The 17,133-nt window shown below is 37.4% G+C and overlaps 1 protein-coding gene across 1 annotated transcript in view; it reads right to left on the bottom strand.

Annotated features, from left to right (window-relative positions):
* The window catches only part of LOC127453051 (rap guanine nucleotide exchange factor 5-like), an 87,866-nt gene that overhangs the window by 20,682 nt on the left and 50,051 nt on the right, over positions 1 to 17,133 (bottom strand). The gene's annotated exons all lie outside the window — the stretch shown is intronic.

Raw genomic sequence — 17,133 nt, 5'->3', positions numbered from 1 at the left:
GAAGGAAAGAATGTCATACGGGTTTGGAACAATAATGAGGGGGAGCAAATGATGATAGAATATTCATTTTGGGTGAACTATCCCTTTAAGCTTGACCTTTTTATAATGCAAATGAGTGCAGCTACATTAAGACCATAAACGGAACAACTCCAAGTAAGTGTGGTTTCATGAAAAATTCAGGACAGGTGAATCAAACACAATAGGCAGTTTGCATGTACTTTCATTTTCCTGACCTCCTTTCTCTTTCTCTCTCCCTCTCTCTCTCTCTCTCTCTCTCTCTCTCTCTCTCTTCTATTGCTTTATCACACTTTCCTTTTGCTCCATTTTAATTAGAGTTGTGTCTGCCTGGAAGTGTTCTCTGCTGATGCTGTTCATACATCATCCTTCTCTGGAAGTATGACTGAAGGAAAACACATTCAGTGCATGGTGTCCTTGAACAAGACTGGTAATGTTTTTAATCCAGTTGAGCAGTGATGTAGGCAATCCTTATCTGCCAGGCAGACAGACAGAATGTTTGCTCTGTGCTCAGTTATGGACCACATTTAAACATTGGTCATTGAACCTTATGTTGAAAGGATTCAATTTGGAAAAGATGCAGAGGAATTTATTAGACATTCATTACATGATTTGTCATGTTTGTCAATGTTGTGATGCTCATAATGCAGCATATGATATGCACTGATTATTTATGGTTCAATTATTTCATATGAAAGTAATAAGACTTGATAGATGAACAATTCATATAAAATGAAGTACTCTAATAATGACTGGCATGTGATATCCAATCATATGAAGGTATGGTTGGCAAGCTAAGCTTTGTAGCCACATTACATAACTGAGTCACTTCTATGTCCCTGATTGAGGCATACTATGAACTAACTGGTTGCTTTTTTTTTTCCTAATAATGTTTGGAGCTTTAATATCAGTGTGGATATCTACTCATTTGTCTACAGGCATTAAATGGTCCTGACCTCTCTATTGATCCCATTCAAACACACGAGTCAAGCTCATAATGACTAATGTGCATTCACTCCACATTATGCTATAATTTGCTCTGCAGAACCCTAAATTTGAGCATATGCTCTCACAGACATCAATAAATACTCTCATCTGATCTGCACATCGACTGAATCTCTATTTTTAAGCATCTGAATCACTCATCATATCATAATCCGTTTTTGGCTTGTGTATAATTCAGATGGCTTAAACAGATATACGCACATTCTGGATACTTCCAACAAATGTAAAAACATTGAGGATTACTAATGTTGTGCTTAACCTAGATCAGGGGAGCAAACCCAATACACATCCCTTAAATAGACACATGCTTTACCATATTTGTGATTTCTCATATCATATGGGCACAGGTTTGGAATGTGGTAAAACACTGTAAAGGTTTTCCAATGTATTTAGCAACCTTTATGCATGGTACCACAAAATCATCCACATAGTTCTCAGAAACCAACCTGATCTAGATTTCATTCAAGATATTATATATAGTTTGAGTTTCTTTTCATCCAGTTCCTTTTTTTTTTCTTTCGGGGAGATACACAAAATTAATGATTTGCAGGGTAACTTTTTGCAAGGCACTGTAAATTGAACAAGTTTTTATTATTGGAGTAAATGGCTCATAATCAGAGGAAATATTACTGTACATTCATTAAACATGCTAGAATGCAAAAATACAATAAATCAAACTACTCTCTTGAATTACAGATCAATAGACATTATAGGCAAAATCAAATACGAATTAGTAATGAAATTGATCAGATTTGTCCCTCAAACCATCAGTGTGAATAATTTTACCTTTATTTTCGAAGCAGTGTAAATTAGCAGTGTTCATTCAATCATAAACAGACACATTAAACAGAACAGACAAACATTCTGAAGCCTTTACCAACAACACTGAGGTTCGCTTAATGCTGTTTCACCTAATCAAAATATCAAACCAAGTGACATCTGCAAACAAATGATGTGATAAATTTTCTCAGAACTAAGTTCATGTGTATTAGCTATTTTTGTACTTTTAGCAGAGTAACCACAAGTGTAGTTCATCACATTAACTATGGTCATGCCCCACTTTGTTTGATAACAAAAAAATGTCCACAATGTCTTTAAATATAAAACAATTGATATACTTTTCAAAATTAACACCAAAAGACCCCCTTTTTTTTAATTTTTTTAAAAAAAAATTTTTATTGCTTCGATTGAAGAGTACTTGTGCTTACTAACTTACAAAATAAATGCCACTAGGTTTGACATTTTGCTACCTAATCCAATGACATTCATACATTTTTAAGTGTGGCTTAAGTGTCCTAATAATTTTTGGGATCACTGTACACTTTCAGAAAAAAAGGTACTACTTAAAGTACAAAGCCGTCACTGGGGTGGTACCCTAGTTTTGGGTACATAAAATGGTAGCGTTTTTGTTCCCAGAGGATCAAAACATAATTGTACCTTATTCTACATGGGGCAGGGTCGCCCTCATGGGGGCAGCCATATTAGAATCACACAACCATTTGAATACTACTCACTTAATCTCAATAACCGTCTTGTTACTGGACACTTTTACTCTTGGATTAAATTAATCATGGCTGATTGTGAATAGTGAATTTCTACAATGGCATATGTAACTGAAAACTATTGATGATACTGCCTCCACACCACTAGGCGTCACTTTAAATCCAAAATGACATGAAAAAAGCTACTGAGTGAACATTTAAGGTAAAATAAGTGTATGTCCCCAAAAGAGTTATACATTTTAACTAGGAGGTACAAAAAAGCCTTCTTGAGGGTACCATCCTAGTGATGGCCCTTGTACCTTAAACAGTACCTTTTTCAGAAAGTGTATAACATTCCCAATAAAAAGTCAGAGAAGATAAAGTAGTGACTTTAAGGGTTGTATTTTCGTGAGTGCGCAAAGCGTGCGCAACGTCTTATCCAATTTTCGTGAGACTGCTAATTGTAATCGCAATTTTTGTGCCAGCGCAAAGCACAAGTGGGCGTTGGTAGGAGTGTTTGTGCTATTATGGGTGTATGAATGCGAAGTGCAATTTGCTATTTTCCTGAGAAATAGGTCATTGCACTAAGACATTTGAAAACAAAGTCTTAACTTTGCACAAAGTTTAAAATCAGTTCCTGCATTTGCAGTTTGGAGATTCAACCAGGGAATAAAGTTCATGTCCAAACTCTGAAAATAAAGTGAAACATCAAATTATGTCCCAGACAACCACCGTTGTAGCCATCTTATGAAACAAAGATTTATGAAATTTGTGTTAAACTATCTATAAGTCATGGTTTATTTTTCAATTATTATTATTATGTTTAAATTTACAATTGTATTTATGATCTAATTTGCAATAGTATTTTTCCACCAGTTGTCGGAGAGAGATTTTTAAGTCACTGCAAAACGGGCAGGTGGAAGAAGTTGGAGAGAGTAAATGCTTTTGAATTGGTATGATTTTTTGACCACTTCGTTATTTTGATTATATGTTCATTACATTTGAAGTGTAATCTGAATGTAGAAATATTTTTGGTTAAATTTTTTCGTGTTTCAATAAATGAATTACATTTTTCAAAATCAAAATTGACCGGTAGAAGTGAAGTGCGTGCCGAAACAATCACTGTTAATACTAGCCATGATTTGTGTGTCAGTAGATAAAAATGATTAATAATACGTACATTCCCTGTAATTTAACAGAGTCTAAATCCAAATTCTGACGAGAATCAAATTTTTCATGCATGTAAAAGGAGCGTGACATTGTAATTGGAATATGCCCGTCAATCAAGGATGCAGTAAATGCACAAAAGAACGTAATTTTCAATCGTTCAATTTTATTGCATACAGTCCATTTGCACTACCAACTTCTTATGAATGTGCTGTATTTTTTATATCGCTGATGCTTGAGGGAATGGACTATATAATTGTATGCAGATGGTGGAATAAGAGGAGAAAACCTCAGAATTAAACTGCATTTGATCCAGCCCATTAGCGCGTTGTGCAGGCGATTTTGCCAAAACTACTTGCACCTAGACTTTGCGTATGCTTGAACAAAAATACCTAATCTTTATGGCCATGCCCATTGACTTTGCACTTATGACTTATGGCATAGCGCTGCGCTTAATATTTGAGCTCTTAAAATAGGGTTAATAGCCCTAAATGTATTAACTGAAGGGGCTAAGTAATAATAACATGTTTGCTTTTACAAATGTAGTTTTTGTGGATCTCTGAAACTGTAATTATACTAAGTCACAGTACTAACAGTTGAAGTCAAAAGTTTACACATACTTAGGTTGAAGTCATTAAAACTCGTTTTTTTAACCACTCCACAGATTTCATATTAGCAAACTCTAGTTTTGGCAAGTCGTTTAGGACATCTACTTTGTGCATGACATGAGTAATTTTTCCAACAATTGTTTACAGACAGATTGTTTCACTTTTAACTGACTATATCACAATTCCAGTGGGTCAGAAGTTTACATACACTAAGTTAACTGTGCCTCTAAGCAGCTTGTAAAATTCCATAAAATGATGTCAAGCTTCTGATAGGCTATTTGGCTAATTGGAGATAATTGGAGGTGTACCTGTGGATGTATTTTAAGGCCTATCTTCAAACTTCATGCCTCTTTGCTTGACATAATGGGAAATCAAAAGAAATCAGCCATGACCTCAGAAAAAAATTGTGGACCTCCACAAGTCTGGTTCATCCTTAGGAGCAATTTCCAAATGCCTGAAGGTACCACGTTCAGCTGTACAAACAATAGTACACAAGTAAAAACACCATGGGACCACGCAGCCATCATACCACTCAGGAAGGAGATTTCTGTCTCCTAGAAATGAACGTAGTTTGGTGCGAAAAGTGCAAATCAATCCCAGAACAACAGCAAAGGACCTTGTGAAGATGCTGGAGGAAACAGGTAGACAAGTATCTCTATCCACAGTAAAAGGAGTCCTATATCAACATAACCTGAAAGGCTGCTCAACAAGGAAGAAGCCACTGCTCCAAAACGGCCATAAAAAAAGCCAGACTATAGTTTTCAAGTGCACATGGGGACAAAGTTCTTACTTTTTGGAGGAATGTCCTCTAGTCTGATGAAACAAAAATTTAACTGTTTGGCCATAATGATCATCGTTATGTTTGGAGGAAAAAGGGTGAGGCTTGCAAGCCGGAGAACACCATCCCAACTGTGAAGCATGGGGGTGGCAGCATCATGTTGTGGGGGTGCTTTGCTGCAGGAGGGACTGGTGCACTTCACAAAATAGATGGCATCATAAGAAAGGAAAATTATGTGGATATTTTGAAGCAACATCTCAAGACATCAGCCAGGAAGTTACAGCTCGGTCGCAAATGGGTCTTCCAAATGGACAATGACACCAAGCATACCTCCAAAGCAGGGGTCGGCAACCTTTTTGACATAGAGTGCCATTTTGTATTTTCCTGGTCAATGGCTGTGCCAACAGTCAAACAGAGGGCTAATCACTAGTATGCAAGCAACAGCGTGAGAGGAGCAGTCTATTTTATTTATATGAAGTTTTTCGCACCTGCATTCCAATCTACATCTTAATGTAATCCTTCCTCATGATGACGCAGCATGTTTTCATCAGCTGAATGGGATTAAACACTATTAATGTGTGATGAGACTTGCGCTGCACGTGCAAGTCATTCGTGCATCACAAGCCGATCAACTATTTAGCCCTTTTCGGTGAATCACACCTGCAAAATCCTAAAACTTTATTTCCAGGTTTAATTTATATTTTTAATAGACTCAGATTTTTGAACCCCACAATGTGGGTTTATGTTTTCTCTTTTAATAGTTTAATGTCATTTTGAGGGTGACTATGGTTTAAGTAGGGTGTACCTGTAAGCTGGGTTGGAAATCTCAAGTTTTAATAGTGGTGTTTTCCTTATAACATCACATGTTGTTCTGAAAGCAAAAAGAAACAAATGAAACATGTAATGTAGGCTGTCATACATGCAGCCTGACCGAAGCAAAGCGGGCACGTTTACCCGCGTGATTAACCAAAAGTGAAGCACTGCCGGTGAATGGCATGCACGCACTGCAAGAGTTTATTGAGTATACTGCAGTCTTGTCACATTTTAACTTCTTGTTTAGCCTCCCATTCAGCTGATGAAAACACGCTGTCTGATCATGAGGAAGAATTACATCAAGAAGTAGATTGGAATGCAGATGCAGCATTTCATGTCAATAAAAAAAGTCTACTCCCAGTGATTACCCCTGGTCTGGAGGAATGGGCCACAATTTCAGCAACTTATTGTGAGAAGCTTGTAGAAGGCTACCCAAAATGTTTGACCCAAGTTAAGCAATTTAAAGGCAATGCTACCAAATACTAACAAAGTGTATTTAAACTTCTGACCCACTGGAAATGTGATGAAAGAAATAAAAGTTGAAATAAATCATTCACTACTACTATTATTCTGACATTTCACATTCTTAAAATAAAGTAGTGATCCTAACTTACCTAAGACAGGGAATGTTTTCTACGATTATATGTCAGGAATTGTGAAAAACTGAGTTTAAATGTATTTAGCTAAGGTGTATGTACATTTCTGACTTCAAATGTATATTACAGTAATTTCTCATAAGTCATATTTTAAGTCACTCTGACATTTATTCCAATTAACAGTAAATTAGACTGATTATGCAACCCAAAGCAAAACAGGGGGAAGGAGGGAGTGAGCGAAAGAGAGAATAATGAATAAGTGAGTGTTTTGTGGAGCAGTGTATGGTGACTGAGGGATTCTTCCTTAAGCTGTAAATCCTATTAGTGCCACTCTTCCTGCTGGCTGCAGTGTAAATGTGCTGCATTGGCACTGTTGTAAATTCCTCCTTAATTTCACACTTACTTCCCTGAGCTTTGTGCGTTCTGCTCTACTGAACTGCTCGCATCATTATGGTAATCTGCAGAGTGCAGCTGTATACACCGCAGCCAATAGTGCTTGCTCACTGACATAAGACAGGGATGTACAAACACAGAGATTACAAACACCCCAAAATGACGCCCTGAAACTGATACCAAATTGCTTTAGTAAAAAGCCTCAATCCCACCAAACACAAACACTCCAGACTCACACCTTGTCTACAGAGTTTTACATAGCTAGATTTATCAACCTACACTGCAAGGATCAAATTAATTGGATTAAACTGCCTAGCAAAGGCAAAAAACACAGTAACTATGTGAACACTGAAACTAAGAAAAATGGCTTCAAAGTTTTATTGTACGGCCAAATTAAATACAAATTGACTACTTTTTATCTATTTTTATTTTTATTTTATTTATTTTTTGAGCAGTGTGTGGAGAGCGGGGCGGGCCGAGTGGTGACTGTGCGGAGCGAGGCCAATTTGGCCAATTTTTTCTCTTATGTCCTCCAGCTGTGGCTGATTACAGCGTTAATGGGCGAGAAATAAAGCTGCGGCGAGAGCTGAAGTCGGGGAGAGACATGGAGAGAGAAACTCAACGAAGCTGTTTGGGTGTTGTGCTGGAAAGCCAACAGAGTTTATGTGCAGTGTTGAGCTGAAAAGCCAATAGAGTTTATGTGTAGTGTTGAGCTGAAAAGCCAACAGAGTTTATGTGTAGTGATGAACTGAAAAACCAACAGAGTTTATGTGTAGTGAAGCTGAAAAGCAAACCTTTTGTGTACTGCTGAAAAGTGGCTTTATTGTGTGTGACTGAAAAGTGCAACAATAAATGTCTAGGATGCTGGGGCCTGCTTGACAAAACATGTAGACATTTATTGTTGCACTTTTCAGTCGCACACAAACAGCTTCATTGAGTCTCTCTCTCTCTCTCTCTCTCCCTGTGTCTCTCCCGGACTGCAGCTCTCACCGCGGCTTTATCTCTCGCCCATTAAAGCTGTAATCAACCACAGCTGGGTGAGATAATCCGCTGCAGGTGTCCAACCCGGCCTAGCTCCGCACAGTCGCCACTCGGCCCGCCCCGCTCTCCACACAGTGTAAAAAAAAACCTGTCTGTCTTAAACTTAAATTGCCTCAGTTGTTTGCAGGTAAGCCGGCTTCACAGCAGCACACCTTTTTTTCTTCTCTGAAACCCTCCTCCACCCCAGCATCACCTGTCTAGGTCTGCTCCACAGGGACTAAATGTATGTCAAATTGTGCAACAGCAGCATGTCCAACAACACCTTAAATTTATTCTGAGAGTTGCTATGACTGAAATAAACTAAGCAATACTGCCCTCACATTTGTGCTGGTTTATTGAATATCAGCACGACTGAGATTACCTGCAGCCTCATGCCTACAGCCTAAAGACAGACATGCTGATATTCAGTACAACAGCATAATACTCGAAGCAGTGTTAAATTTGCAGTGCTCATTCAAAACTTCCAACGTGCAGCCACATGCACACACAGGCACTAAATTGCAGAGGCATTCTCATTAACACTCACTCTCTGCAGTTGCAGATAAATCTGACCTACGTTCACTCTTTCATTTCTTCTCCAGCACCAGCTCATTTTCTTTTCCTAAAAAAGATTTTTTACTGCTAAAAAAGGATTAATTTTTCATTATCTGAAAAATGAAGAACTTTGCTTCAGCACCAGATGCCACTTTTCCTAGGAGAAAACCTCAGAATGTCCCTCTGCCATAAGGAAGTGCCACACCAGCAAAGGATTAGACATGCTTGACTTCCCTGGTAAACAGAGTTTCTACTTTATGATAATTTTATATGTAAACTATGAACTGAACATGACTAAGAGTGTAGACTCAATCTATAATAAGAGGCCTGTGAGATATATATATATTGTAATGGAATAAGCCAAAAACAGGAGAAACCTGTCAAGAACATGTCCATGTCTTATTTCTATTCAAAATCAAAACAAATAAACAGGAAATTGCATTTTGCTTAAATAAAACATACAGAATAGTTTAGAACCTTTCTGATTTTTTGCATTGTGACATTATTTTTCATGAAAAATAAGCAAGCCCCAAAATTAAGATGAATTGTATTTATGCAAATGAATTTGTTGTTATTGTTGTTGTTGTTGTTGTTGTTGTTAGGTGAAATGTGACCTGGGCTTCAAATTCACCCTAACACAGTTTCAGGATTAATATGCATGTTCTTGAGAAAATGCCACATGAAATCATTATGAATACTGAGACATCTGAAGGCTTAATAAATCTCATTCTAACTATCATTAGATAGGAAATAGTTTTGCAAACAATTTCAATAGAATACTGATGTTCTAGCTGTGTTCTCTGGTCCTCTTACACTGTACAAGCTCTTTCAAGTTCTTCCACCACACTAGGGGAAACATCAGGCTCAGCTTGACTCGAAAACATAATCTGAAAAACCTTAGCAATAATGAGCACCTCAATGACAGGGGCAGACACAGCAGGTCAAATGAGCTGCTGTCTGATGCTATGATGGACAGCTGATGGATTCTGCAGTTCATGGCTTGTAGGCACAGTTCTGGTCAGCTGTTTATGATATTGACAGATGCATGCAAGAAAGCAGAGCATGCAGGAAAAATTTAGACCGTTACACTTAATGAGAGGTTATGACAGATGATTGTCTTGAAACAACTTTGAAAGTCACAGTTTGTGTTTGCAATTTCTTCATTCTTAAAGACCCCATGAAATCGCTTGAAAATGTGGGGCATATTCTTCTAGAGAAAATCCGATTGGACCAAAATTTGTGTAGTTCAATATTAATCGTCAATATTTTTGGTCCTTTTTTTTTACTGCAACATTTAATTGTATATAACTACAAAAGGTTCATTTTGTCAACTTTTAGGAAAACACAGATGGCTTCAAAGCTAATAGATATGTACAGGCCACAAAACTCAGATTTTGATTTACTGGAGACTTTAAAAAGCATACCTATCACACATGATCACACATTTTCTTATTGTGTTTTACTCAAATTCTTACTTTTTTTGCATAAATCATGCTCATAAAGCACTGATATTAAGTACTGACAGCTTCGGGCCCATAATGTTCAGGTTTTGCGTGGGAGTGTTCAGTAAGTAATTATCATCAATGAAGCCATTTCCACAAGTCTCTCTGCCACCCATGTGGACAGGGTTTGATTCCTACTCATTGACCAGCGCTTGCCAATTACCCTCAGCAGGCCTTGAACACAGGTATGACTTAAGTACTGTTAAGGTAATTAACTTAATTCAAGGCGAGGTATTGGATCAGGGGAGCAAAACCAATATACATCCTTTACAGAGACACATGTGCTATATCATATTTATGCCATATAGGCTCAGGTTCAGACAGTGATCATGGTAAAGGCATGTCACTACATTTGCAAACCTTAACGCTTTATGTTATCTCTAAATCATCTTCAAAGGCGATGACTTTCATGAAATTTTATACATTGTGAATTTCTATTTATCATTTTACAGTAGAAACTGCATGAGGTGTAATTTAAGATGATCTTTAATCAGAGTGGTACACTAAAAGAATGATTTGCAGAGGCACTGTAAAACCAACAAGATACTGTATGTTCATTACTGGAGAAAATGCCCCGTAATTACACAGAGGAAATATTACATTCATTGAACACATAGATTTAAAAAATACAATCAATCAATCTGCTCTCTTGGCTTAAGGATCAATAAGTGTTATAGGCAAAATAATCAAAGATGAATTGGTAATGAAATTGATCAGGTTTGTCCCTCAAACCAACTGCTTCTTTGCTACCAGCAGAATTCTCCTATGCTGTTACACCCTCATGTACACACAAACAGCTGCAGAAAAACATGATATCATTAAAAAGAAACACTCCTCTGGTTATCATTTCCATTTTGACATTCACAAGAATCATTGTTACACTGTAAAATGTCATACATGATACTTTCTGCATACACTACATGACCAAAAGTATGTGGACACCCAAACACCACACCCACCTGTGCTTTTTGAACATTTAATTGCAAAATCATTGCCATTAATATGGTGTTGGTCCTTACTTTGCAACTATGACAGCTTCCACTCTTCTGGGAGGGCTTTCCACTAGATGTTAGAACATGACTGCAGGGATTTACTTCCATTCAGACACAAGATCATTAGTGAGGTCAGGCACTGATATCGGGCAATGTGGTCTGTGTTTCAATACAGCCCAACAGTGTTCAGTGCGTTCAAGTCTGGGCTTTGTGCAGGCCAGTGAAGTTGTTTCACACCAGACTATATATGCTGTATGTTTCATTTTATGAACCTGTTGGTGTAATGCCCAACCCTATTAATTAGAAGGGGGTGTCCTAATACTTTTGGCCATTTTCTGTGTTTCATAACAGAATCATTTTTATCCCTGCAGAAAAAAAAAAAAAAAAAAAGCTAAAAACCAGCCTAAGATTTAAGCTGATCTAGCTGGACAAACTAGACTTCAGCAGGTCTAGCTAGTCTTGGCTGGTCTCCCAGCCACTGCCGTTGTCACGGGTGGGCCTGGGTGGGCCGGTGCCACCCACTGACATTCAGGCCCAATCACTTATGCCATGTCTTATGCCCCTTTTCACCAACAGCCAAAAGCATGCTGGTCTCAAACCACGAACCACTAAATTTAGAGGCTGTTGGGATGGATAATGTCAGCATCAAAGCTTTCAAAACAACAGCAGCTCAAAAAACAAAACTAGATCACTCTCATTATAACAAAGCTATTTACAAACCTGATGCGATGATCAGACATGCGTTCAATTGTCAGGCATCCCTTATCCTGCAGAGGCTCCAGCCACTTTATTTTCCCCCTTGTAATAAAATATTTGTCACAAATGTCATATACTGTATGTGAATTGATCGCTATGAACTGTGTTAATTAGGCTATATTAAATATGCTGAATTAAATAACTTAAAACTCTAAACTCCATCCACTTAATAAAAAAAATGATAATTACAAATATCATATGTGTGAATTGATTATTTTATTAAATATAAATTCTATTCATTGCATCAAAAGAAGCTTGTGATGGCATAAGTAAGCTACTCTGAAATAAATTATTTTGAATGATAAAATATGCTCTTAAATCTTTAGACTTCTAAACTCAAGCCTCTAAGACCGGCAAACCAGCTTAGGATGTTTGCAAGGATAAACATAAGCACAGAACCACAGGCACAAAAGTAAACAAAATGTACAAAACCACTACCGAGCATATACTATTTTTCTCTTTCTCTGATGTTTATTGCCTTGTTTTTGTATTAGCACTGAGAATGCATGCCGAGAGCTTCAGCTCTGCAGGGAGATGCAGTTGGCTGGATACCTTTTATTTGGAAAAACAATACAACAACCTCTGCTCTCCATAAACGAATCAATACTTTTATTGCACGCTTCCCTTTGGCTTCATACCTTAAACAACAAACATTTAAATCCCTTTGTGTGCAGTAGCTGCCTGTCCTGCAGGATGTAAACATGGAATCCATATGGGATCAGCTGATGGATCAGTCAGAAGCCGTATGAAATCAATATTTGCCCCTCAAACGATACACTCCCCTATACATGTTAGAAGTGTGCAAGCATGACAACCCCACATAATACATGGGCAAGCATTGTATCCCCCCTGAGACCTGTCCTCTGGGAATCTCTGTCTGTCTGATTCTTTCTTTGTCTCTCTTGGTCTCTTTTTCTGTACACAATACAAACAAATGCACACAAAGCAGTTACAATAACTATATATGGGTCACCTGGGCAATGCAACGGTGATGCATTTCAAATATTGCATAAAAAAATAGGTTTTGATATAATTTATTATCTGTCACACCGTTTCAGCCATAATAGCTTTAAAGTGTGGACAAAACCCTCCCAGCAGAATAAAGCTTACCAGGCACTTAGGAGTGAAGCCACTTAATCTGACAGTTTATAGATCATGTTGGGCTTTCCCTCCCTAATATATCACTGTTAACCCTGACAACACCAACAAATCTTTGGGTTCTTTGTAAAGGATTCATACAAAAGAAAGACAAAAATAAGAGGTGTACTTCATCATCACAAAGGTGTTAAAGGAATAGTTAACCAAGAAATAAAAGACTTCATGTCTTTCCACACCTATATGACTTTGTTTCCAATGTGGAACACAAAAGGAATAATTCCATAGAATCTACAAGCTGCTCTTTTCCATAAAATATGTATGGTTACCACAGCTGTCAAGCATGATTTTCAAGGCAAGGTTTTCAGGGAATAAAAACATAAAAATGGCATCCTTTGTGTCCTTTGTAGAGCTTGACAGCCCCTTGTCCCTCATCCAATTTCATTGTATGGAAGAGAGCAGCGTGAACATTCTGCCTAACATCTCCTTTTGTGTTCCACAGGGGAAAAAAAAAAAGTCATAAAGGTTTGGAACAACAGGGTGGGTAAATGATTGCAGATTTTTAATTTTTGGGTGAACTTGTCCTTTAAAACTTGTGTACATAACAAACATACACACTATATACTCACTGAGCACTTTTTAGGAACACTATAGTAATACTGGGTAGGGCCTCCCTTTGCTCTCAAAACAGCCTCAGTTCTTCATGGCATGGATTCCACAAAATGTTGGAAATATTCTTTTGAGATTCTGGTCCATTTTGACATGATTGCATCACACAATTTCTGCAGATTTGTCAGCTACACATTCATGCTGTGATTCTCCTGTTCTACCACATACCAAAGATGTTCTATTGGATTCAGATCCAGTGACTGGGAAGGCCACTGAAGAACAGTGAACTCATTGTCATGTTCATGAAACCAGTCTGAGACGACTTTTGCTTTTTGACATGGTGCATTATCATGCTGGAAGTAGCCATTAGAAGATGGGTAAATTGTGGCTATGAAGGGATGCACATGATCAGCAACAATACTCAAATATGCTGTGGCATTCAAGCAATGATTGATTGGCATTTACAGGCCCAAAGTGTGCCAAGAAAACATTCCCACACCATTAAACCACCGCCACCAGCCTGGACTGTTGACACAAAGCAGGTTGGGTCCATGGATTCATGCTGTTGGCACCAAATTCTGACCCTAACATCTATGTGCTTCAGCAGAAAAAGAACAGTATATGTTTTTCTATTGTTCAGCTGTCCAGTTTTGGTGAGCCTGTGCCCACTGCAGCCTCAGCTTTCTGTTCTTGGCTGACAGAATTGGAACCCGACGTGGTCTTCTGCTATTGTAGCCCATCCCCCCTTACGGTTCGACATGTTTTGTATTCTGAGATGCTATTCTGCTCACTACAATTGTACAGAGGGGTTATCTGAGTTACTGTAGACTTTCTGTCAGCTCAAACCAGTCATTCTCCATTGACCTCTCTCATCAACAAGGCCTTTCCATCCACAGAACTGCCGCTCACTGGTTGTTTTTTTGTTTTTGGCACCATTCGGAGTAAATTCTAAAGACTGTTGTGCGTGAAAATTCCAGGAGATCAGCAGTTACAGAAATACTCAAACCAGCCCGTCTGACACCAACAATCATGCCATGGTTGAAATCACTAAGATAACATTTTTTCCCCATTCTGATGGTTGATGTGAACATTACTGAAGCTCCTGACCTGCATCTACATTATTTTATGCATTGCACTGCTGCCACACAATTGGCTGATTAGATAATCGCATGAATAAGTAGATGTACAGGTGTACCTAATAAAGTGCTCAGTGAGTTTAAATCCATTCATGATAAATGTTCTCTTTTTTGTTAATTAATCTGTGTATATGTGGTGTCATGGAACTAACAGCTATCTGCTCTCTCTGTCCAGTAGTGGAAGAGAAAGCTGTAACTGCACTGAAAGCAGCAAGAACCGCAGCAGTGCATGATTTGAGCAAACAGATTCTGTGCTCCACACAGAGAACTGAGCAGAACTGTAGCGATTACCTATCAATGCCTTTAATGCGGTTAGAACTCCGCTGGACTGCCTTAGACCTGCACAGGGAGGGGGAGCAGCCACAGCAGAGTCAGGCTTTTTCAGAGGGGAAAGAACACTCATTCATTTCTCTAATCTAGTCTGAGAGAGCTTATATTGAGCTTTATATCTAACACACTAATTCTGAGTAAGAACCATGTGTGAGTGACTTTGTTTCTTTATCCAAAAAAAGCTTAAATATATAACCATGAACACTATGAATGCTTGATAATCGTCACATATTCACAATTCAACTCCATATTTGACCTAGGAACAACAGATTTAGGGCTACAGAGATACTCTGTTTCCTTTGGAGATTCTAAATCAATAGCTGTACAACAAGCACCCCTGCAAAAATCAGGAATGGTGTCTCGAAAACTGAACATCTATAACCTCTCTTTGTATCCCCACAATATATTTCTTAGCATTTAGAATGCTTTAGGTATTTGCCATATTACAATAATTTAACCTTGTGTGGCTTTATTACAATCATTTAAGTACTTTAGGTAAGTGTTTACAATGTTACATTGAAATGTTAAAGGTGCATCCCAATAGAATATCTGTTGTCCTTTTTTTAAGGGAAAATTATTTTCATTGGTCCAACTGAACAAATTACTTCACCATGATCTACTACTCTGCTGTTGCCAGCTAAATGCAGAGTGTGCCATCCAGGCATTGAAGCAAGCAGGAAAGAATTACTCAGTACCAGTGAGAAAACACACAGACAGGGTAAAAGTAGATCAGCACTATCAGGTCATTAACCACTACAGCACATAGACAAAAAATGTGAATTGCACTGCTGTTCGGAGCAAATGCCACACATTTCTGGAATGAAATAGTGACAATGTTGATGGATGCTATTGACAAACTTACTGCACATTTAGGCTGCTTTTTTCTGTTTTACTGACTCAAAGTTTCAAGCTGCTTTTTTAGTTTCAAAATTTCCACTCAGCAATAAAACATTTTCTTGCTTACAATCATCATTATTTATAACATTTACATTTACATTTATTCATTTGGCAGACACTTTTATCCAAAACAGTGTGAGATAATAAGCCAGAGAACATCCCTTGAATTCAGTTTATTTGCATTAACCCATTGGCAAACAGTGTTTTTTTTAATTTATTTTTTTAACCATAAACCTTACAAAATGCCAAAAAAAAAAAAAAAACTAAACAAAAAAAAAAAAAAGAAAGAAAGAAAGAAAAGAAAGAAAAGAAAAATAAGAAAAAACTTTTGGGGTAATGGGGTAATGTAAATAAACTTAATTCAATATATATTCTCTGAAATAAAGATTTTTTTTTTTTTTTTTTAAATGCAACATTGCATCTCAGGTAAATATGTCTTGATTTAAAGGGATAGTTCACCCAGATATAAAAATGATCTAATCATTTACTCACCCTGATGCCATCGCACATGTGTATGACTTTCTTTCTTCAGAACACAAACTAAGATTTTTAGAAAAATATCTCAGCTCTGAAGATCCTCACACTGCAAGTGAATGGTAATCAGACATTTGTAGCTAAAAAAAATTACATAAAGGAAACACAAAAGTAATCCATAAGACTCCAATGGTTAAATTCATATCTTTAGAAGTAATATAATAGGTATGGGTGAGAAACAGAACAATGTTTAAGTCCTTTTTTACTCAAAATCTCCACTTTCACTTTCAGATGTAAAAGTGAAAGGGAAAGTGGAAATTTAGAGTAAAAAAAAAGACATAACTTTTGTGTTTCTCATCCACACCTAGATTCTAAAGATATAGATTTAATCACTGGAGTCTTATGGATTGCTTCTATGTTTCCTTTATGTGATTTTTTAAGCTTCAAAGGTCTGATCACAATTCACTTGCATTTTATGGACCAACAGAGCTAAGATATTCATCTAAAAATCTTTGTTTGTGTTCTGCTTTAGAGAGAAAGACATACATACCTGGTATGGCATGACGGTGAGTAAATGATGAGAGAGAATTTTCACTTTTTGGTGAACTGTTCCTTTAAGAATGTTTAGATGTTTTACTGGACAAAAATACTGTTTAAGAAAATTATTTCTGCAAGGCATGATGCTTTTCAGACTGGTTTTAAACATTCCAGGTACTTAATTTAGATCCTAAATAAAAGTTCTAAAGTCCTACTGTAGTTCAGAGCATGATGATCAAACAGATGAGATCATGTTGATACATGACCCTTTTCCACACCTCTATAGTGAACAAACATTACACACCAACAGTTACCACTGATCTAACATGCACACGGTATCATGAGTCATATATGGGTCACAGCTGAGGTGAAAG

The sequence above is a fragment of the Myxocyprinus asiaticus genome, chromosome 15 (genome assembly GCF_019703515.2).
Source record: "Myxocyprinus asiaticus isolate MX2 ecotype Aquarium Trade chromosome 15, UBuf_Myxa_2, whole genome shotgun sequence".
NCBI lineage: Eukaryota > Metazoa > Chordata > Actinopteri > Cypriniformes > Catostomidae > Myxocyprinus > Myxocyprinus asiaticus.
The sequence above is the reverse complement of the archived record's forward strand: the minus strand, read 5'-3'. Positions and strand labels throughout refer to the sequence as shown.